Below are 24,261 nucleotides of genomic sequence, written 5' to 3'. Positions count from 1 at the left end.
CGTTAATCTTCAGCAACAGAAATGTACAAGAAGCTAGTACATAAACTCAAATTTTACTCATAGTAAATTGTCATTTATTAAGGATTCTGAGTTCGCACATTTGGTTGTGTATTTTTGTTATTATTGTTTTACTGATTTTTAGAGAGAGTGGAAGAGACAGAGAAGGAGAAACATTGATGTGAGAAAGAAACATCAGTTGCTTGCCTCCTGTACCCACCTCAACATAACCTAGATTTGTTCCCTCACCAGGAATCAAACCCGAACCCTTTTGGTGTATGGAACGACACTCCAACCAACTGAGCCACCTGGCCAGGGCCACACATTTGTTTTTGTTATGGTGGTGGTGGTTGTTTTTTGTTAATCCTCACCGGAGGATATTTTTCCATTGATTTTTAAAGAGAGTGGAAAGGAGGGGGGAGGGGAAACATCGATGTGAGAGACACACATCGATTGGTTGCCTCCCACACGAGCCTGGGATCGAGTCTGCAACCAAGGCAGGTGCTCAGGACTGGAATCGAACCTGGGATCCTTCAATTCCATGGGCTGACACTGTCCATTAAGCCAAACCGGCTAGGACAAATTTGGTTTCTAATCGCAGGTGGCCCACTTGATAGCTGTGTGACTATGGCCAATTTACTAACATCTCTAACCTGTTTCCTTGCCTGCCATTCACTTACTAGAGAGCACACAGAAAAACACTCAGTCAAGGGCGGCAGAGCTGACCGCTGTAGAAGTAGTAATCTTTGCCATTATTTCCCTGTGATGGGGACCCTTTGCACTGCGGCCATGTGGGGGAGTGATAAGAAATGGTGATCTGATGTTTAATACGGACACCTAAGCTTGTAGTTTATCCCTTCGGCACAATTCTTGCCAGTTAATTTGATTTATAACTTTACAAACAGTACTATAAAATTATGCAAAAAGTCTTTCTTTAACTCTCACTCAGGGAGCCCTCGAAGAGCACGCGTGTCTTACTGTTCTGGCTGTGGGAACATGAATGGGCTGAGCCTCGTTCCTCGGGGAACTCCGTCTGGTGACTTTGGGAGGCAGTGCCCTGGGCGGGAGCCAGGCAGGCATCCTAACTCTTTGTTATATTTTAGGTATTTGGTTTATTGCACTTACTAACTGTACTGACATATCATAAATGGCTTTTCATCTTTCCAAGGTGATTAATAATTATAACAGCGACTAACATCGATACAGGGTGTACTCGAGCCAGGCACTTCTGCAGGCATTTTACATGCGTTGACTCATTACATTTTCACACATTCCTGTGAACACTGTCATTAGCCCTGCTTTATCATCAGGCTCTGAGAGCACTCCTTGGCCACAGCTGCATGGCGGCAGAAATGGCAGGGATGGAATTTGAACCCTGGCAGGGTGACCCCGCAGAACCTACTATGCTGGCCTCTATCATGTGACATTCATAAGAAAATGGATCCATTTATATATTCGTCTAGGGTTGTCCATGGTATTGTACTGCACCCAGTTGGAATTAGAGAAATGTTTTATTTCTATATATTTCTTATATCTGTCTTGAATTTTAAAAATTTAAAGGCTATTTTCATGACTACATTGTCAGAGTACTGACTTTTAATTTACTTTAATCAGGAATAATTGGAACTTAATGTTTCCATGAACATAAGACAGTAATTGTTCTAAAGGCCTGCTTCCCCACCCCCTCCCCAACATTGTTGGTACTTCATAGGTTCCATTGGGATTGAATGCAGTATTTGTAAACTGCTCTTTATTTTGCACCTTAATTTGCTTCTCAAGTGTCAACATGTTTGATCAAGTATCGATTTTGAAATTCTTAATATTGAAAAGTGTCCAAAGACACTTAATAAAGGTGTAATTTTAAGTTTAATTTTCTGTCTACAATAGAAATACTTCATGCATAGTGTGTATAGATGTAAAAGGCACTAAGCTTACATTTTAGTTTTTGGATTTCTGATTTTTCCACTATAAAAAGTTAAAGTAATTCTGGATATAGACACGGCGTGTCTGTGTGTGTTTAGTAACCTTTTACTTGGGAAGGCCATTGGGTACAATGGCAGTTCCTGTTGCTCCTTCCTAAGTTTGCAGGTTTGATGGGACAACCCCATCCTATATAATAAAAGGGCAATATGCAAATCGACCTAACCACTGAACGACTGGTCACTATGATACGCACTGACCACCAGGGGGCAGATGCTCAATGCAGGAGTTGCCCCCTGGTGGTCGGTGCACTCCCACAGGGGGAGCAGGGCTCAGCCACAAGCTGGGCTGACGGCTGGCGAGTGCAGCGGCTCAGTGGAGGTGGCGGGAGCCTCTCCTATCTCCACAGCAGCACAAACCTTTAGTTGGACATCCCCCAAGGGCTCCAGGACTGCTAAAGGGTGCAGGCCGGGCTGAGGGACAACCTGCCCCCCACCCCCCAGTGCACGAATGTCGTGCACCAGGCCTCTAGTATTAAAAGAAAGTGTTACATATTAACCTCTTATCAGTGTGCAGATGCCTCTTCTAATTTGTTCATAATAATAGAAAAATCATAATAAAAAAGAAAAGCCAATTACTTCCACATTATTTTCATAACCTTCATAGAAAAATGGTTGGTTTAGCCCTGGCCGGATGGCTCAGGAGCATCATCCTGTACACCCAAATGTTGTGGGTTCAATCCCCGGTGGGTGTGCATGGGAGGTGGCCAATCAGTGTTTTCTCTTGTGTTGATTTCTCTCTCTCTCTCTCTCTCTCTCTCTCTCTCTCTCTCTCTCTCTCTCTCTTTAAATCAATAATAATAATAAAATATCCTCAGGTGGGGAATTAAAAATATTTTTTAAAAAAAAGATGGTTGGCTTGTTTTCAGGAATTCTCCAGCTTTGTTCTAAATGTGTTTTTTGGATTGTGGTGTGTGTCTCTGAGTTCTCTGTTTGCTCTCCTGATGGGGAAAGGAGCGCAGTGAGCAGGACAGAAGGTGGCACCAGGCCTGGCTCCAGGGACAGGCGGTGTTCCGCACGGCCTCCCAGTGCGTGATGAAGCTGCAGCAGCTGCAGGGCTCCCGACCAGGCAGGGCCTGTCTGCGCAGAGGCCAGCGGGCCATGGAGAGCTGGCCTCGCTGTGGAGGAGTCCCGTTAGGCTTACGGGCCCCACAGTGACGCTGTGGCTCAGGGTAGCGGCCAGGTACTGCACGGGACTGTGAGCCCCCAGCCACAGAAAGGACGGTGGGGAGCAGCAACTCGGTGTCCCTGTGGTGGCCAAGTTTATGTTTTGGATTTTTTTAAAGTGGGATTGAGAAAAAAGTATCCAGTGAATTAAAGGGCAGATCTTATAATAAGTCTTCAAGTGCCTCCTGTAGAGGGTGGTATCTTTATCGTTCAGGTTTAACCATCTTGGGCAATATGGTGGTGTATGAGCTCTCCTCTGATTCCCTCAATGTTGGGAATTCCTATTGTAACGCCCGGTAGGGAAATCTCTTTAGAGCCTCAGGTTTCTATCATGAGTATTCTGTTAGATGTGCAGTGTGGTAATTCTGGCACACCAACATTTATTTCCAAGTTGGAGAGATGTTTGTGATACTTCACTTTATATTAGTTTGCAGATGGACATGATGCTTGGATATAAAATATTTTAGTTCTTTAAAGCCCTCCCCCAAGAAGTGCCAGAGCAGATCGCTATGCCCTATTCTCTTAGGGGTTTCAGGTGCACCTCTTGACTAATGAGGTAGGGAGCCACAGCATCTCCCCTGATGGGCGAGCTGACTTACTAAATCTGGCACCCCAGTGTGTTAAAGAATTCACTTAGGCCTTGGGAAGGAGGAACTCTTGATTTTTAGTTCCCCTACATGTTTTTTAAAAAACACACTTTTATTGATTTCAGAGAGGAAAGAGGAGAGAGAGAGAGAGAGAGAGAGATGGGGAGAGAAACATCAATGATGAGAAGGAATCATTGATTGGCTGCCTCCTGCATGCCCTATACTTGGGACCGAGCCCACAACCCAGGCATGTGCCCTGAATGGGAATCAAACCACGACCTCCTGGTTCATAGGTCAGCAACGCTTATCCACGGAGCCACCGCTGCCAGCTCCCCTACATCTTTAAGCTCTTCCAAAGTAGGACTGAATCCCTTAACCCTTTCGCAAACTCAGATGCTGTGTGAATATTAGGAATATGTCATTTCCACAAAAATTTTCCTTAATTTGGTCCAGAAGCTTGGATGGCTAGGAGTGGCCTAAACCACCATCTGGACGCTGTTATGTTCACTGCAAGTGGTACAAACCCACGAGCTTTCGATCTAGTGGATGAAGACGGTCGGGCCACAGTAGATATACAAGGAAACGTCAGAGGTGATGACTGCTGTGCGTGGAATTAGATATGACCACATGAAAGTGAGGGAGCAGGTGGCTAATTCACGCTGCATGGTCAGGAAGGACCTCTCAGAGGAAATAAACCTTTAAGCCACAAATCCAAAGGACAAGGAGCCAGCTATGCAAAGATCCAAGGTGACAGCATTCCAGAAAGAGGGAATAAGTAAGGAAAAGGCCCTGCCACTGGCATGATTTGTATTGGCGCATGTGTACATACACACTCACACACAGACCCACAGTTTGTCATGCATCATAGAAAGGGTCTCCTGTAACGTGGTAGTTCCACTTCTGAGGCTCTGTCCTAGGGAAATAATCCAAAATGTGGGTGGCAGGAAGAGATGTGCATGAGGACAAGTTTCTTCTCTTACTCAGACGAGTAAAACACAGAAGCAGCCAAAGGGCTCGTAGGAGGGCGTAATGGAATGAAGTCTCACATGGTCCTCAGCTGGAAATTTCACATCACTAAGGCAGTGGTTGGCAGACTGCGGCTCGCGAGCCACATGCTGCTCTTTGGCCCCTTGAGTGTGGCTCTTCCACAAAATACCACGTGCGGGCGCGCCCGTACAGTGTGATTGAAACTTCGTGGCCCATGCGCAGAAGTCGGTATTTTGTGGAAGAGCCACACTCAAGGGACCAAAGAGCCTCATGTGGCTCACGAGCCGCAGTTTGCCGACCACTGCACTAAGGTGATGGTTAGAAAAACTTTAAGGAATCGGAAGAATGTTTACTTAATGTTAAGTTTAAGGTAATTTTTCCCAGTTTCCTAAATTTTCTGGATTTGTACGTATATTACTTTCATAATGAAAAACAAATCCCAAACTTGCTTATTTTATTTTTAAATTGAGTCAGTGCCATTAGGGATTCAAAAATTTGGTTTTAAAAAAACACACACATTAATGATTTCAGTACATTTTGGAAATGCTTCATTTGAAATGAAACATTTAACTTCAGTTAAAGATTTGTTTTAGAATTAAATTCTAGAGAGGAGTTCTAGAATTTGGAGTATAAAATAAAAAGAAAGTTGAGTTATAAATAATGGCTAATAACATTTTAAAAAGAGAATTCCAAAGAAGTATTTCTGAAACATCAATATATTAGAAGTTCCAAGAGGACTTTTGCAAAAATAGTTAAGAAGGACATACCTAAGAAATTTTTTAAAGTTTAAATTACATAAAGAGCTTATCGAGACTTTTTAATTTGGAAAAGAAGTGTTACTAACAAGGGATGAATGATTTACATTTATGTTCCCTTTTCTTTATCCCTTTCTCTCTTCTTTCCTTTTCCCCTCACTTTCTTCTTTTCCTTCATTAACAGAATATTGTGGTAAAATAGACATAAGACTTACTATTTTAATCATTTCATTTTAAAATATTTCATTGTTTTTTAAAAGGAGAAGAGGGAGGGAGGGAGGGAGGGAGGGAGGGAGGGAGGGAGGGAGGGAGGGGAGAGAAAAAGAGAGAGAGGGAGAGAGAGAGATCGATTCCCTCCCTCATGCACCCTGACCTGGAGTCAAACCCACCACCTTTTGGTGTATGGGAGGATGCTCCAACCAACTGATCAGCTGGCCAGGCTGTTTTTACCATCTTACGGTGTACAGTTCTGTGGCATCGTGTGCTCACATTGTCCTGCCACCATCACCACCATCCAGACGCTTCATCTTCCAAACTGGAAAATTCACATTAAAGACTAACCGTCCACTCTCCCTCCCTCGGCCCCTGGCACTCACCATCCTACTTTCTGTCTCCATGAATCTGACTGCTCTAGGGACCTCCTGCCATCTTCTCTCTCTTTTTAACCTGGATGCTATCAAGCACTATTTAAACTCATCCTTGCATCCCACGTTTAGTATTTATCTACCCAGTTCAAAGGCTCTGGGATGGCAGTCCATTACGAAGAGTAGGAACTTGTTTTAATTTACAGCCTAATTCCCACAAACACGCCCGGCCCTGCACAGGTAACTACAATAAGGATAATAAGCGGTGTTTGAAAGGCAAAGAACAAGCAGTGCGGTACTTGAAGAACAAGAGCGGCGGGCCTGGAGCAGGCTGCGCTGAGAGCGTGCTGGCTGTCACCCTGGCGGTGCGCAGGCACAGGAAGCCGCATTGGACTAGTTTTGTTCTGGGTATTTGCTTGCTTGCTTCTCTTTCATTTGGTGATGGTTGTTTGTTGCTGTTGCTGCTGTTGTTTTGTAACAGTGCTAGGCTTAGTCCCTCCCTTCCATGGTTTTTGTAATAAACCCTTTGCTGGCCCTGGGCTGTGGTACAGTTGTGTGAATGGGGAATACAGTGGATGCTCAGGAATCTAGGAGAGCAATCTGGTCCATTCAGGAGGTTAAAGAACCTGTGCTCCGCCGAAACCGGTTTGGCTCAGTGGATGGAGCGTCAGCCTGCGGACTGGGAGGTCCCGGGTTCGATTCCGGTCAAGGGCATGTACCTGGGTTGCGGGCACATCCCCAGTGGGAGATGTGCAGGAGGCAGCTGATCGATGTTTCTCTCTTGTCGATGTTTCTAACTCTCTATCCCTCTCCCTTCCTCTCTGTAAAAAATCAATAAAATATATTTAAAAAATAAAAAATAAAAAGAACCTGTGCTCCAATCTGGATCTGTACCGTGATCTGTTAAACGTAACTCGGGTAAAATTTCCTGAGTGGGATGCCCAGTGGCTGTGATGGTGATTTTCACTGCTGCAGGCTGTAGGCAGGTGTGGACCCTCTGAGCTGGGGGGAGACCGAGAGGCCCTGCCCCGCATTCCTGACTCAGCAGTGTTGATGCCACATCTGTGTCCGGGAACCTCTCCAAGGTGCTAGCCCTTGTCCATCACTGGGCATTCCAGTGACTTGCCTGAAGCCTCCCCGGTGTGCACGGTGGCTGCTGGGAGCCGACACCTTGCGGTTGGACTCTGGCACCCTGTTCCTCCTGACTGTTCCCAACACCGCCTCCGTAGGGAGGTGTTTGGGCTTCCTTTTCTGTTTAAGAATATAGTTTAGATACAGACTATCTCAGAGCAGGTCAGTAATTCACTGGAGACCGGAACAATGGAATAGGGTGGATTTAGTCCCCGAAAGAACGAAGGAGGACCGTACTGTAGTTCTGTTTTGACTAAAGTAGAGGGTACATCAAGGGGAGTAAAATGCAGGTGAAGGAATGGGTCAGGTAGGTAGTGGGTGCCAGTGAGTGTTAGAGCAGTGCAAGGGACTCTTACGAAAGCGAATGAGATGACCAGGAATGAGTGGCTGGAGCAGGGAGGCTGGTTAGGAAACATTGGTGATAGCTGAGAAATTGGTCCTCAATTTCATAGGTGATAGCATGGAATATGGAAAGCGGGTGTCTCTCAGTGGTCGGCAAACGGTGGCTCGCGAGCCACATGCGGCTCTTTGGCCCCTTGAGTGTGGCTCTTCCTAAGCCTTAGGAGTACCCTAATTAAGTTAATAACAATGTACCTACCTATATAGTTTCAGTTTAAAAAATTTGGCTCTCAAAAGAAATTTCAGTCGTTGTACTGTTGATATTTGGCTCTGTTGACTAATGAGTTTGCCGACCACTGTCTTAGGTGAAAGGATTAGAGACACTAATTTCTAGAGTATGTTCTGTCTGTATAGCTTCACTCAACAAGTATTTACTGTATGTCATTACTTCACGTATGGGAGCTTTATCTATGTCAGCACAACACTCTCATCAACTCCATTGTTAATAACGAAGTAAAATGCTCTGTCACTCCAGACATTTAATTGATGTTTACTTGTTAATGATACTAATATTAGTTAACATACTTTTCTAAGTGCTTGACATGTATTAATTTGTTTAATCCCCCCCACCAGCCCTGAGATATAGTTGCTTCTTTCTATTATACCTGTTTGCACAGGTGGAAAATGAGGCTCAGCGAGGTTAGGTAACTCCTAGCCCAGTCCTAATGGTGCCAGGATTTGGTTACAGGCCATCTGCCCGCATAGCCGTGTTTTAATCCACCTCTTGAGCAAAGAATATGATGTAATGTAGCCATGCTGTTTACCATATTGCTACAAAAGATGGTGAGAAGCTATCTTGGTAATTGATGAAGTGGCCTTTTAGTAAACTTACCCCTTCTCATGTCAGGGTGTTACAGAACCTGGGATAAGGGGATCTCTAAATGAAGTGGAGTGAACTGTTTGGACCTAAAGTGACCACACTCACACTGAGAATAACTGGCTTTAACTCAGAGATTTTCCATCCTCCCCTCCTCCCCATTTCTTTGGGTGCCACTGACTAGGGCAGAGCTTTCTTTGCTACTGAGCCACATAGATTATAGACTGCTGTCTAATTTTTGTAAACATTTATGTGTTTCAGCCTCATTGCCTGTAAAAATAACTGTATTTGAATGCAGCAGAGCTTCCTATAAATTTAAACAAAGCAACTTGTATAAAATTATCTAAATTGAGGTTATGCATTTGTGAAAGTGAAAAATCTTCCCTCAGAGTAGCTAACCCTTTACTAAGGTAGTAGGGATGACCTCCTGTTTTTTAGCCACAAAATTGCTACTTCACTCTTTTGGTTCGGCAGGAAACTTGTAGATGCTGATCAGTAATAACCACCGTCCTGGAAAATTTAATGAAGATCCAAAAGCCAGAACACCCCTCGGACTTTCTGTTGTTTTTTTTTGTTGGTTTTTTTTATGAAGTGGTGTGTTTGGGTTTGTTTTAATTGTGCCTGGGGGAGAGGTATGGAATTGGCCAAAGTGAATAGGTAACCGGCTCCCTTTGTCCTGGTTTCCTGTCTCCTCTTAGTGCAGGCGGCTCAGCATGGCCAGGACCTTTGTATTCGTATGGGCATGTATGTATTGTCACTTAAAGACTGGGGAAATGAGCATCATTATAAGATAACTAGGTGATATTGGAGGATCTTGCAATTCCTTTGAGCTTTAAATAATTGGAAACAGTATGTAGGTCTATCCTAAATAACCTTCCGTGTGAATTCTATACCTTTAGTCAGTAGCTAGGGGCCAAGAACAAATTATGCAGTGGTTGTGATTTGATAAGTTAAGATGAACCAAGTGGAAAATGGAAAAGAAAGCTTAACAGATGTGAAGTGTTGCATTATTTTATGCTACGGGAACTTTTATGATGGAGTACTAGTATAAAATAGAAATGTCATATAAATTCTTTTGAAGTTTTTAAAGACAGAATTATCTGTCATCAGAAAGTTGTTTTTTATGAACTATGGTCCGTGAACAACCATATCACAATAGACATTGTGGGACAGCATTTAATTATAGATGTGTTTTATTTACTTTTGTGGGATATTAATATGGATGTTATCAGAGGACTTGTCTTTAATTACAAGTGAATTTGAATGTATAAGTAGTACCATAAAATTTATCATCGTTGTCTTTCCCTACTACCCTGTCTTGGTTGATACCTGTGTTGCATGTTTCAAAAGGTATAGTTAATTCTCAGAATTTATGAAAATAGATCCAGGAAGCACATTACATTCCAAGCTTAAATAAATATATGCCTAGACTTCACTGTAGAACATCAAAGAAAAAGGGAAAGTCTTGAAAGCAGCCAGAGAAAAAAGAGTGTGTTACCTATAAACGAATAGAACGATAGCTTCCCTGGCCAGTTTCTCAGTGGTTAGAGCGTGGGCCTGTGGACTGAAGGGTCGTGGATTCTTTTCCCGTCAAGGGCATATACCTCGGTTGTAGGCTCAATCCCCAGCTCTGATCAGGGTGTGTGTGGAAGGCAACCAGTCAATGTGTCTCTCTCACATCGATGTTTCTCTCTGTCTCTCCCCCGCCCTTCCATTCTTTCTTAAAAAATCAATGGAAAAAATATCCTTGGGTGAGCTGGCGCCCCACAGGCGCCCGAGACTCTTGGCTGCCCTTGGAGCCAGTCTCCCGCTCAGAGTGAACTCCTTTTACGCCCAAATGTTTCTCTTCGCTGCTTCATACAAATGCAGAGGTTTAATTTTGTAAAAGCTCCCAGTAATCATAGGTTTGGTGAGTGACGTAGGCATAAAAAATGAACGTAAAATATTTCATTAATATATTGTTTATATCGATTACTTGTTGAAAGATATTATGTACACATTGAATCAAGCAAAATATATTAAAGTTAATTTCACTTCTTTTTAAAACTCAATTTGGCTATTAGAAAATTTACAGTGACCTATACGGATCATAGTTGTGGTTTTATGTTTCTTCTGGATAGCGAAGATCTAGAACATTTTCCAACCAAATGTCTGTACCTCTGGCAGTGGTTCTCTCCCTTAGTTGAAAATTAGCAGGACCTGGCCTGGGAGCTTTAAAAACTCATGCCCACGTCGCACTCCAGGCCAGTTACAGCAGATCCCTGGAAATGAGGTCCAGACATCAGTAAAGTACATTGTGTGATTTTTTTTTTAAGGTTCGTATAAATCCATGACCTCCCCCTATTTTTAGTGCTCTCAGTTAAATTTATAAATCGGCCTTCTTTACTTCGCATACTTGACCTGTTTTCCTTGTTACATACAGTTAACCTATTTCTTCTGTTCGTGCATTCTGTAGAGTGAGAATTAATATAGTAATGTATTTGAAAGAGTTGAAGTGTCAATTCTGAGAAGTGAAAACTGAGAGAGACGCCAGTATTGATTACTTGTTGAAAGATATTATGTACACATTGTTATCCATAGAGTAGGTTCCAGGGGAAAGGGTGCCGGCTGAACTGAACCATAAAGGAGCTGGTTAATTTAGTCTAGAGCTGGCCTCTAAGAAATGGGTCCCAAAACACATTTTTTTAAAAATCCTCACCAGAAGACATGCTTTTACTGATTTGAGAGTGAGAAAGAGAAAGGGAAACATGCATGTGAGTGTGAAATATCCATTGGTTGCCTCACGCACATGCCCCAACCTGGGATCAGACCCACAACCTAGGTACGTGCCCTGACAGGGAATCAAACCCGCAGCCTTTTGGTGTACGGACGACAATCCAACCAGCGGAGCTACACTGGCCAGGGCCCACAGTAAAATGTTTAAGAAGTAAGTTTTGAAGAATGTGGAGGTTTCCGTGGTGGGTGGAGATGTGTGTGAGCACCATCATGGAGGCTGGGGCTGTCCTTGTCCTCAGCTGGTGATAATCTCTTGATTCCCAGAGGGAGTGGGCTCAGGTTGAAGAAATCACGGACTCCTGCATCTTCAGAGCCCCTTTGCGATATCCCTTCTCACTGCTCACAAATGGAAGCATGTCCCAGCCTGGTCCAGGGAAGGCTGGTGGAAACGATGCTTTCACTTCTCTCTCTCTCAGAAGACATTTGGCTAATTTAATTTATGTGCTTGAACAATTGGCTGCTATTTTTGCATTATTAGAAACATTTTAGTGTTAATCTTCATAGATCCCCTTTTAATGTTTTGTACTTTATTTCCACATCAGTAATCACTGATACCCTTTATGCACTGATGTCTTTAATGTTTAAAAAAGTCCACCTCGGTATCAATTTAACTCATGATCCAATCCCAAGTAGCCACCCCTACCCCCATTTAGACCTATCTGATGTGGCTGCCAAGCACTTGACCTAGGACTAGTCCAAATGAGATGTGCGACATCTATAAAATACATCAGACTTTGAAGACATAACATTCAAAAAGTAAAGTACCTCATTAATTTTTATATTGAGTACATGTGAAATGATAACATTTTGGATATATTGGGTCAGATAAAACTATTATTAATTTCACCTTTTTCTTTGACTTTTCTTAATGTAGTTCCTAGAACATTTTAAATTCCTATTTGGTTGCATTCTATTTCTATTGGATAGCATTGTTCTAGACCAGTGGTTCTCAACCTTCCTAATGCTGCGACCCTTTAATACAGTTCCTCATGTTGTGGTGACCCCCAACCATAAAATTATTTTCGTTGCTACTTCATAACTGTAATGTTGCTACTGTTATGAATCGTCATGTAAATATCTGATATTCAGGATGTATTTTCATTGTTACAAATTGAACATAATTAAAGCATAGTGATTAATCACAAAAACAACATGTGATTATATATGTGTTTTCCGATGGTCTTAGACGACCCCTGTGAAAGGGTTGTTCGACCCCCAAAGGGGTCGCAACCCACAGGTTGAGAACCGCTGCTCTAGCCTACTCTACATCAGATATAACTCCTTTCCCACACACCCCAAATGAGTTGCCCTTGCTTGTGGATTTGCTAGTGATTGATTTTCTTATGCCACTGTGCAGCATCAAAGCCAATGCTAATCCAGCAACAATTCTGATTTTTTTAAAGGCACCTTTGTTAATTACATCAAATTTTGCAAAGGGCAGATTAGGGAAATAATTCACATATATTGAGCTACTCAAAGCTAATCATTGCAACCAGTAAAACATACATTGGGGGCCACAGGAAGATGATCTTTGCTTGGTTTGGCTGTAATTTCTATAAAAATGATTATTGGATTTTTATAAAATATTTTTTACTTTCTACCTTATTCCAAAAGGGATTTAAAACAGCCAATTTTATAATGTAAGTACAGTTGACCATGAACATTGTGGGGGTTAGGGGCACTGGAATTCCCTCCCCACGCGCCCCCCCCCCCCCCCCCCCCCCCCCCCGCACACAGTAAAATTCTGCATATAACTACTCACCTATTTTGTTGCTAAGTATTCATGGTAGGTTGATTCCAGGACCCCCTTGAATACCAAAACCCACTGATGCTCAAGCCCTGTATGTAAATGGCTTAGATCAGTGCATACAGTTGTCCTTCCGCATCCATGGACTCCCATCTGCAATTCCAGTGAAGTAAAAATTTGTGTTCTTTAGGTGATTGCTCATCCTTTTTTTTTTTTTTTTTTTTTTTTTTGGTCGCTCTCCTGAGACCAGACCGCACCATCTGGAAACGGAGCTCTGTCAGTCTTTCTCCCGGTCCTGGAGCAGAGAGAACCTCCCATGTAGGAGGCCTCGCCTTCTCAGATTATGCTTTGAAGTTAGGAGTAAGCAGCGGGATTCTTCTTCATGGTGCAAATGTCTAGAGCCTAAACGTCTTTTAAAAGAGAACGTCACCTTTTTAATGTTCAAAAATATGTCTTGAATTTTAAAATAACAGCTCACTTTTTATGATGATAAAAGCACTTCCTAGAGATACTTATCTGAATACAGCTGTTTAATGATTGCCTGTCTGCACATGAGAAAGAGGACCTTCAGGTCTCAACCTTACTTCCAGTTTACTAATCTGAGGATTGGGGATGCCGGGGTAGGAGAATGCCTGACTTCCTGCATTTCTCTTTTTAAAAGTTTCTGCTTCATTTAGTGCATACTATGTGTAGCATACTTTCTACGGGTTTTATAAGTGCGGGAATGTACATAAATACACAATTGATGGGCCTTGCCTTCAGAGATCCAAGAGGAAAAGAGACACATATATGGTTACATATAAAATAATAAACTTCTATTGAGTCCAGTCTAGTAGTGTATAAAGTACAGTGCATTCTTTCAAGGGGATAAAAAAATCTTTCTGTAGGAAGCATGGGAATTTCCAAAGGGCAGAATTGGAGGGAAGGTGAAGCGCTCAATATGAATAAAGACCTAGAAAGAGAAATACATGGTAGGTTCAGCACATGTCACCAAAGGGGTAAGTGCAGGGAGATGAACTGGCTTCCCCAGGGTCACTCATCCCAAGCTAAGGAGTCTGGGCCCAACTCTGATGTTATGCAGGATTTTGTCTCGTAACGATAGGGATACCTTCTGAGAAATGTGTCTTAGGTGATTGCATCCATGAGCAAACCCCAGAGAGGTACTTACACAAACCTAAATCGTATAGCCCATGGCTCCTTTGCTACAACTGAACACAATGGTATTTATGTATCTAAACATAGAAAAGGTACATTAAAAATCTATAATAATAAAAGCATAATATGCTAATTAGACCTGACATCCTTCCAGATGAAGCCAGGGCTGTGAGGGAAGCCAGGGTCCTGGGTGCCAGAGGGAAGCCGGTGCCGGCAGCGGGAGGGAAGGAAGGCCTACTCTTGCACGAATTTCGTGCATCAGGCCTCTAGTATGCATGAAATTCGGCTATGTCCTCCTAGGTGAACCACAAGTGTGTCAAGGTAAACAAGTATGGTATAAAAGATAAAGTGAAGGGTGGTGGGAAGGGCTGGAGAGGGAGAGTACAAGTCAAGAGGAGAGGGAAGGAAGAGAAGGGGGGAGAAAGGGAGAGATCTAAAGAGACCCAAAGATATGAAGCTTGAGAGAAGTAATGAAAGGCAGAGAGGGAGGAGAGCGAGTTAGAGCAGCAGAGAGAGAGAGGGGAACCGGTCTCGGAGGAAAGAGATAAAGAGAATGGTGGGGAAGGAAGGGAGTTCGTGTGCTGGAGCCAGTACAAGGGGGAAGGGGGGCAGGTTCCTGGGCTCCCTTCCTGCCCTCTGGCTCCCCCTGCCCCCCTTGCTCCTCTGTCTATTTCAGTCCCCAGCCCAGTGCAGGGCAGGTGGACACTATCCTGAGTCTCCTCATCTGTTTACACCACTCAGAGCCAGCAGTAAATCAACAGTATAGTCAGAGCCAGCCTTTTCTTTCAACATCGCATACTTTTTGCTTACAAATCATATGACTGTATTCAAATCTGTGTTTGCTAAACACTGGGCTCTGTCAGATAATGGGTGGGAAAGAGTGCGGTGTCAAGAAAACCAGTCTCACAGCATTCTAGGTTTTAAAAGGAGAGTGAAGGCCCTCAATTAAGGCAGTGGTTGCAGGAATAGATGCTAGGATGGATTTGAAAAACTGGATGTAGGCAATGATTGGATGATTATCAAAGCAAACGTTTAGTAAGTGCTATTTAATTCTCATAACAACCACCTGCAGTCATTATTAGACTCACTTTATGCATGAAGAAGCTGAAACCCAGAGATGCTAGGAAACCTGCCCTCAGTGCTTGGAGAATTAACTTCAGTCCCCAGTAGTCTTGCCCGAGTCCAAGCTCTTAGTTTCTCTTCCTTCTGGATGTGGAGAAAAAAGCAGTTCTGAGGTCCTAACATTTCTAGCCCCACAGCTGTTGCTTCCATCAGAGGACAGAGGGACTGTCCTTCAGATCTGTAACACTCACGGAGGTTCGGTTTTCGGCTCAGTGCCCATCTCATTTTGCTTGCTTTTCCATAATGAGCTCAGTCATCCACTCCCATGAACTCAACTATCATCTAATTGCCCATGACTCCATGTTTTTTAGTCTTTAGTAGGGGTACCCTGACCTGTCCTTCCCTTGGCTATGTCCTCCTGGGTGAACCACAAGTGTGTCAAAGTAAGCAGTTCCAAACCAGACTCATTAGTGGCCGGTTAATGTCATAACCATGCATTATTCAGTCCACCAAGTTGAAAACTGGGATATCACCGTGACTACTCTCACATATGGCCATTATCTTACCAGAACTAGAACCATCTGAAAATGTCATTAAGTCCCGTAAGCAAGCATACATATATGCTAGAATACATACATATACAGATACCAATTAACACAATTTGGAGGGCTAAAAAAGCAGCCCCCCCCCCCCAATAAAAAGGCTAGAAAGTAACTGTGAGAAGGGATAGGAGGAGAAAGAGTAATTTCAGAAGAGAGGGCATGGTCCCCAAGTTATGATGGTTTCACTTACAATTTTCTGACTTTATGATGGTATGAAAGCCCTATGCATTTAGTGGAAACCATACTTTGAATTTTGATTGTTTCTGATGTACCCTGTGATTCTCTTTCCTGAACCTGGGCAGCCGCAGTGGGCAGCAGCTCCCAGTCAGCCTCCAGCATGAGGGTGAATAACCAGAACCTCCAGTGTACCCTGTTGTCAGTGTTTGGGGGATGTGTTCTGAGTACATTTAAGGTGGGCTAGGACCTCCATCGTAGGTAAAGGAGCACCTGTATAACATGTATAACAAGAAATTTGCTCTTAAGGAAATGTGAATTACTTATGGCTTAAAACACTGACAAATTTGAAAATCATTTAGCAAAGTACATTTGTAAGAAAATAAGTAATATTCAGAAAATAATTGGGATGAATATGAATTTTGAACATTTCTTCACTGATGAAGAATTGACCTAAAATGGATTTGAATAGTTCTCTTTATTCTTGCTTTTTAACCTTTTCTATAGCATTTTATGTATGTTACTCTTTTACACCCGGATAGAAATTCAGCACTCATGAGGGATATAATTGAAATAATAAAAGATAAATGGGCTAATCTTTGTATTGGTAAATTGTTGTATAACCACTTAATTACAAATTGGGACATAAAAATGGGTCTAAATTTGATCTAAAATAAATTTAATAAGCATCTTTTCTATTAACCCAAACTTTAAAATTTAAATAATGGTTTGTAATGTTTCATTTATAGAAGTATATGCCATCGTGCATGTTTTTCTGTTATTGATTTTGTTGGTACTATAATAGGTGGTCACCTTGAATGAGAAATGGTATCATATAAAGATTGAAACCTGATTTTAGCCATTTCGCTTACTGAAATTGAGATTCAAAATACTGATTTAAAAGTCTATTTAACAATTTCCTCAAAATTAGAACATTTTCCCTCAAAGACATGCTAAGGAAGACCTTTCAGACGCTGCTGACTGCTGGTTACTGCTGAGGTAGCCCTTCCCTGCCGCTCCCTTCCTGCCCTGGTCATCTGCTGATCTGCGGCTTGGGCTCTAGCTTGCTCTACTTTTCTTTCCTGGTTGGCCTGCCCGCCAGCTTTGAGTTAATCATTCATCATCCTAACAGTTCCTCTACTTTTATGTGCTCCCAGAGACCGGCTTTGAAGAGTACTGAGTAGTTGAAGGGGAGATGGGCCCTTTCTATCCTCCAGCTTTAATATTACCGGCTTCATTTTTCCATGCACTGAAAACAATTCTGCATTGGTTTCTTTACTTTTCATAACCAAGATCTTACGTTTAACAATTTAGAATCCTGTGACTTGATTTGGCACTCAGTTGGAAGAAACGGACAAATGTTTAGGAAAAGAAACGGATGAATGATTAATCAAGTTCAGACGTTCTCTGGGTGCCTACAACCCTGGGAGCTGCCGGGCTGCGCGGGGCGAGGTTGTGCAACGAAGCTCTGGGAGGCGCTCCCAGCAGGCAGTGCTCCCGCCCGCCGCCCCAGGTTTCCCGGCAGCAGCCTTCGCCCCGCCCTCCGCGCCCTCCCCGCCCCCCACGTAGGCTGCGCGTGGAAGGGGGTCCTTCCAGCCTGGTGAGCAAGCCTGCCCTCCTCCCGCCGCGCACCAGGCTTCCGTGGCCATGTTTCCTGGGCCGGGAGGCGCCAGGCCGCTCTCTCCGCGCTCCCGGGGGCGGGGCGCTGGCCGGCTGCTGCGGGGCTTTCTGCGAGCGGAGGGGGTGCCAAGTGCCCGTCAACCGCGGTTTTGTAAAGTTTCTGCTGACGCAGCTTAACGTTTAAACCCAACACCCAGCTGGATTGACGAAGGCAAAGAGCGTTTTCCTCTTCCCCTTCTAGCCACAGTTTCACCCGAAATTGCTTTATTTGCCCTATAATTTGTCTTCCCTTTGGCTTGCCAAAATCCGGGACTTTTTTCTTCCCTCCTGTAGGTGCGTCTCTTTTCACCCCTTTTCCTCCGCCACCCCAAAAGAAACACCACCACCCTACTTCCAAGGCTTGATGCGCTGCCACTTATTTTATAGAATTAAAAGAAGTGCTTGGTGGTTGAAAAGCACGAGAAGAATCGGGGATGAAGGACTTGAGATCTGAGCCCAGCCCAGGCTGACAAACACGGGGCGAGTCGGAACCCGTGGGCGAGGGGCGGGGCCGGCCGGCCGAGAGGGTTCGGAGCGGAGCCCTAGCCCCCAAAGAGGCCGTGCAGGTGGCCGAGGGTGAAGGGTGGGGAGCGGGGCTGAAGCGCAAGCCTGTTGACAATAACAGGGCGGGGCCCCGGTGAGGGGCGGGGTCAGAGCTCAGACCAGGCTTCAATCACAGGGCGGGGCCTGCGTCCCTGGCGAGGGGGCGGGGCTGGCGAACAGGGTGGGTGGAGCCTGAAGCTCGGCCCTGCAGGAACTCGGCTGGGCGGCGGGTGGGCGGGGTCAGAGCTCAGCCGGGGCTTCAATCACAGGGCGGGGCTTGCGTCCTTGGCGAGGGGGCGGGGCTGGCGGGCAGGGTGGGTGGAGCCTGAAGCCCGGCCCTGCAGGAACTCGGCTGGGCTGGCGGGTGAGGGGCGGGGCTGCTGCCTCCTTTGGCTGCTTCCTGGCGAGTTGCCAGGAGCTGGATTGACCTAGGCTGGCTCTGCTCAGACAGGTTTCCATTTGTGTAATAACTGCTTTTTGGAGCCAAGTACATGATCATCAACCTTCCTTGGCGGGAAAACCAATTCACAGCATTTTTTAAAAGGCAGAGAAAAGTCGAAGCTTGTAAAATTTCTTCTCCCCCTGCCTGTGCTCTCCTGTTTTTAATTAAATGCTAAAGAGTTTTGGGGGACTATTGCATTTCTGCTCTTCAGCCTTTCTCTGTCATGCCAACTTAGGGATCATTGAGTGTTCTCTTTGGTCTTCTTCTGTAGATCTTTTAAGTAGACTGTTGCAATCTAGACACCTTTGAGATTTTCAAGTAAATAAATTACACAGACTATAGTAGATTAATTAAGACGTGCATTTAATCCAACTAGTAGTAATCAACTATGCCCACTTAGTTTTTAAACTTCTTTTGTTTCATTCTATGGACTATATAATTTCTAGGTCTGTTCATCTGCTCCGTTGTTGCTACTGCTTATGTAAATGCTTACTTTTTGGTACAGGAGTTCTCTCACTCAAATCAACTAAATTTTGGAATTCTGGAAATTTAATAGAGGATCCTATATGAGAATGTAGTTTTGATTTAGTTTATCAATTTTGATTTAGAGGCGGAATCTAAGAAATTAGTTTTGAAGAATACGAGAAAAGGACTTAAATGAGTTCTGCATATTAACACTCTTCACTTTAATGTGCATTGATGTTTTCTCTGCAGGTTGCATAATATTTTCACCTATGACATGTATACAAATGAGATTTTATAAAAATGATAGATTATAGAAGGGACATTTCTAACCTTGATTGTAATTGCTTGCTTATGATACTTGCCAGTTCCATTTTAAATTAAGTTTATATTTATTTGAGTGTTTTGTTAAAAGGGGTGAGCTGTATACCAGGATATACTATTGAATTTCCCTGCCCTCCTCACATTATGGTAGGTGTGAAGCAGTGTTAGGTAAACCCTCATTGGTGACCTTCAGTGGGCCAAACTTAGCAGCTCTTTTCAGGTTTTGAGCTACAGTCTTGTGTAATAGTGATTAAGCCCATTCAGATCAGTGAGTTTGTGTTGTTGGTTTTTAACTCCCTGGCTTTGTAAATATTGAATTGATGGAAAGGCTTAATTTTCTGTGTATTTCAGAAATGACACATAGACAGTAATAGGAAAAGAAAACAGAACAAAGTCTTTTGCAAGCTAATGGAATTTGAAAACAGTATAATATGAATTGAATAAATAAGAATTTCACCTCATCTTCACAACATCTTCTGTGGTTACATGGATACCCTCAACCCCAGTGGTGAAAATGTATCTGAAATTATAAGTATATCAAGCTTTACTTGGGAGTCACCATTCTGATGTTGTTCTGAAAGTCTGGGATTTAAAATCCTAACCCAGGTTAGTGTTAGCACCAAAGACATGCCTATTTGGATATTCATTTATGCCCACTTTTTTCAAGAGCAATTTCTGTTTGCTCTAGGCATTTGTCTGGTTTATAGCAAATTCTGAAGTTTTATCTTGTGTACCAAATATCCTAGTGAGTACAAAGGGAATCTTGAAGTAATAGATTTAACTGAGATTTCAAGCAAATGTCTGATTTGACTAATTTTGCATTTAGATTGTTGCTAGGGCTAAGATACACCCATGCACACACATATACACGCATATACTCTACACACATGTTAAACAGGTGTTAGTGATCTCAGAGGTTATTTTTACTTTCGACTTTTACCCAGTTCCCCATTTTTTAAAATAGTGAGTTTGTATTAAATATAATTGGCACCCCACCTCCCTTGTGAAAATACAATATGGCACTGAGCTCACGTTTCTTATGAGTAGACTCATCTGCCTGTGCAGTTGTCACTGAACCAGAGAGTTTCTTTCTGGAGGAAAAATGTGTTTCACAGTATTTACTTTAGCAGTGCATCCTTGGGGGAACCCTGGTTCTGTGGCCCTTCTACCACAAACACAGTGACATGCAGTTGAACAGTTTCAGCAGTTGGGGTGAGGTACCTTTCGTCCCAGACACCGTTTGAATTCCTGTAAGTAAAATGATTTGAGTCAAGATCTTCCTGTGCTTATGCTTTTGAATATTGAATATTAGCAGTTGGGATTTCCCATATCTAGACCAGGTTTTCTCATTGACATTTTGGGCCTTGTTGTAAATAAGCTGCCCTATGCATTGTAGGATTATCCCCTAGGGGCAACCCCACCCTGACCCCCAGTTGTGATGACCACAAAAGTTGCCTGGATTTAGGGAGGGTCTGTACACAAAATTGTTTCTGGTTGGGAACCACTCGTCTAGATAAAAATTTAGTCCATTAGAAATCCTTGGCTAGAGTTGTTTGTAAATTCTTGGTGGAAAAAAAAAGGCATAAATGAATGTTACTGCCAAGTAACTAGTTTCTTTTTTAAGTTTGGCTATACATTGTTTATTTCAGAAACTTCATTTTTGTTTAAAAAGCTGTAAAGGATTTATATGAACAAAACTGAGTCTATTTAGTATAAAGATGTTGACAGAGTCTACTAAGAGTTGGTGTTTCAGGCAAAAATTAAGCTTTTCAAAAATTAAGGCTGTATTTCAAGCTTTTTGCTACTTTCTAAAGTAGAAAGTACTTTTATAGTACAAACTCAGTATCTCAGTTTTCTCATACATCTCCTAGAGTTATTGAGACTGACTTACCAAACAGATATAAACATGTGAGCCTTTGAAAGTATTTTAAGATTTGAACTTTAGCCTGGCAGGCGTGGTTCATTGGTTGAGCATTGACCTATGAACCAGGAGGTCACAGTTTGATTCCTGGTCAGGGCACATGCCCGGGTTGCAGACTTGGTTCCCAGTGTGGGGTGAACAGGTTGCAGCCAATCAGTGATTCTCTCTCATCATTGAAGCTTATATCTCTCTCTCCCTCTCCCTTCCTCTGTGAAATTAATAAAAAAATATTTTTAAAAAGATTTGAATTTTAAAAGTTGAACTTCAAAGTTCCTGAGCTATAAGTAAAGGTTCTATTATGAAGAGGTAAGTGCCATGCTTCAGATCTGAAGGTTGTATAATACATTCTTGTCTGAACTTGTGCATACTACTTTAACTTTAATGTTGCTGTAGTTTTGATTTGAAGCTTATGTAATATTTTCATGTCTCAATCTGTACATACTACTTAACTCTAGTTTTGGCTGTAGTTTGGTTTTAAGTTGACTTGCTGGTTTTCATTTCATGTTCAAGTTCGACTTTGTATGCAATTGTATTAGATAACAAAGATTTTTTTATTAGACACATAATTCCTTTTCAGCTTCAGTAAATAGCCTACAGTTGTTTTTTTCTGACCAAAATTTTCAACTCCCATCACATAGAAAAATGTAGCAATTCACAAATCAGGAAATCTCTAGAAGTCATCAGCTGAAAATTTCAACTCTACGATCTAGAACACTTTAGCAAAACAAAACAAAAGTTATACTGTGCAATGACAATCGAAGGCATTTTGATGATGAGAAACTATGGAGTAGTATTTTAATTCTAGTTTGTATATTTGGAAAAGCTAACATTTTCTGGGTATTGTGTTATGAAATGCAAGACACCATAATATGTAAGGAATTGTCCTCTAATGGAGCCTTAGAACATCTCTAAAGGAGCATTTCCATCACCCCAGTTTCCCCTTGCCCCTTTGGAGCCAACCCCTCCCTCTGCACCCATCACCTGGCAACCACTGATCTGTTTCCCTTCTCCGAGGCTTTGCCTCTTCCAGTATGTCATAGGAAAGGGATCATACAGTAGGTAGCCTTTGAGCCTAGCTTCTTTTACTTAACACGATACAGTTGGGATTCATCCGTGTTGCTGCTTTATATCAGTAGCTAATTCCTGTTTTTGTAGGTGAGTAGTTTTCTGTTGTATCGATGTGGTCTGTAGTTTTGTTTATCCATTTACCACTTGATAGACATTTGTATTGTCTGCAGTTTATGTCTTGACGATTATGAATGACGCCTTTATACACATTCTCAGACAGGTTTTCACGGGAATGTGTTTTCATTCCTCTTGGTAAACACCTGGAAGTGGGCTTTCTGGACCATGTAGTGAGGCTAGTTTTACCTTCGCAGACACTGCCAAACCCTTACCAAAGTGGCTGCATTATTTTGTTGCAATTGATTACTTTTCAAAATCACTTCTCATATTTGAGTCCCGTGCTTTTAGCCTGATTACTCATATTTTGTTTTGCCATACGATACTCTGGCTGTGATGGAAGCAGAAGATTCCTTCTGGATAATTTATTCTGTAGGAGAGCATTGTGATCATGCGTTGCTAGTATTTTAGAAAGTGACTTTACTCTTTCATGTCACATCATGCCCCTTGATGTGCAGTTTTCTTAATAAGGCAAATGAGTGTCACTAACAAGGGTGGTGCCTTCCTTGTCCTTCGGGCCAGTCTCAGCTCCAGAGCTGTGCCGTTTCAGGTTTCTGATTGTTGCTTCCACTCTAGCCTTAGCTTCATGTGTCCTCAGCCACCCAGTTCTTAGGTGAGCAGATGAGTGTAATTATCTTCCTGACTATTTTCTGTACTATAATGCCCATCCCTTGAATGATTAATACTTATTGACTGTTGAAGACTAGAGATTCTTTAGCGACCAGGCTTTTATGGCCCTTTATTCTAGAGGATTGATATTAAACAATTTTGAACTCAAAATGACAGTTAAATAAACTCAGTAGCAAAGCTTTTTCACACAACGAATACCTACTTTTGAAGGCTTCCTCTTTTCGGTACAATTTTTTTTAGAAGATGTGCTTATTTTGGAGAGAGGAAGGGGCCGAGTGGAATAGTGGTATGCTGACAGTTAGTTGCCTTGAAAACATCAACTCTTTTTTCTTACTTTACCTCTTCCAGAACTTCCTGTACTGGCCTCAGTTTCCTTCGCATACTTACGCTCTTGGTTTAAAATTTTCGTTATTGTTGCCCTTGGCAGATAAGGCTAATCTCAGGCAGTTTATGTGGGGAGAGAGCAAGGAGGGTGACGGGTGGGTGTGGAGCCAGTGTAGCAAGGTTCTTTGGACCAATAGCACCTGAGGGAACTCTGAGAAGACGTGAATGCGGTTGTTTCCCCTGCAGTGGTTCTCACCTTCCTAAAGCCACGACCCTTTAATACAGCTCCTCATGTGGTGGTGACCCCCAGCCATAAAATTATTTTCGTCGCTACTTCATAACTGTAATTTTGCTACTGTTATGAACTGTAATGTAAATATCTGATATGCAGGATGTATTTTCAGGGGTCGCGACCCACAGGTTGAGAACCGCTGCTAGAGACTTCCTAGGTCTGCAGTTACTAGTTTACATGGGTAGATTCTTCTAAGTAAGTCCTACCTCAAACAAGAATCAGTTTTAAGGTAAAAGGTAAAGGTTTGTGGGTTAAGTTTAAGTATAACTATCCTCATATTCTTTTTCTCTTTTATTGAGTTGTCTTTCTGTTCCAGGTTGGTAATTGAGATAATATTAAACAGTTTAATTTAAACTTGTGATAAAAGTCTGATTGTCACCGCTATTTTAGTGTTTTTAAAACCAGTCTATTTTGGTAGAAGTTTTGTCATTTGTCATTTTTCTTACATGCAGACCCTGGTTAAGAGTTGGGGGGCCCCGGGCAAGTGACAGCGGAGAGGGCAGCAAAAAGAAACCAAGGACACAAAATCAAATGACTAAATGAGCAAACAGCCATTTTAGGGCA

General features: G+C 42.7%; 1 protein-coding gene across 7 annotated transcripts in view; it reads left to right on the top strand.

Annotated features, from left to right (window-relative positions):
• Positions 1-24,261, top strand: part of ARID1B (AT-rich interaction domain 1B) — a 400,125-nt gene that overhangs the window by 224,909 nt on the left and 150,955 nt on the right. The gene's annotated exons all lie outside the window — the stretch shown is intronic.

This window comes from Myotis daubentonii, chromosome 6, assembly GCF_963259705.1.
Source record: "Myotis daubentonii chromosome 6, mMyoDau2.1, whole genome shotgun sequence".
Taxonomy (NCBI): Eukaryota; Metazoa; Chordata; class Mammalia; order Chiroptera; family Vespertilionidae; genus Myotis; species Myotis daubentonii.
This window is presented reverse-complemented; position numbering and strand designations above follow the sequence as displayed.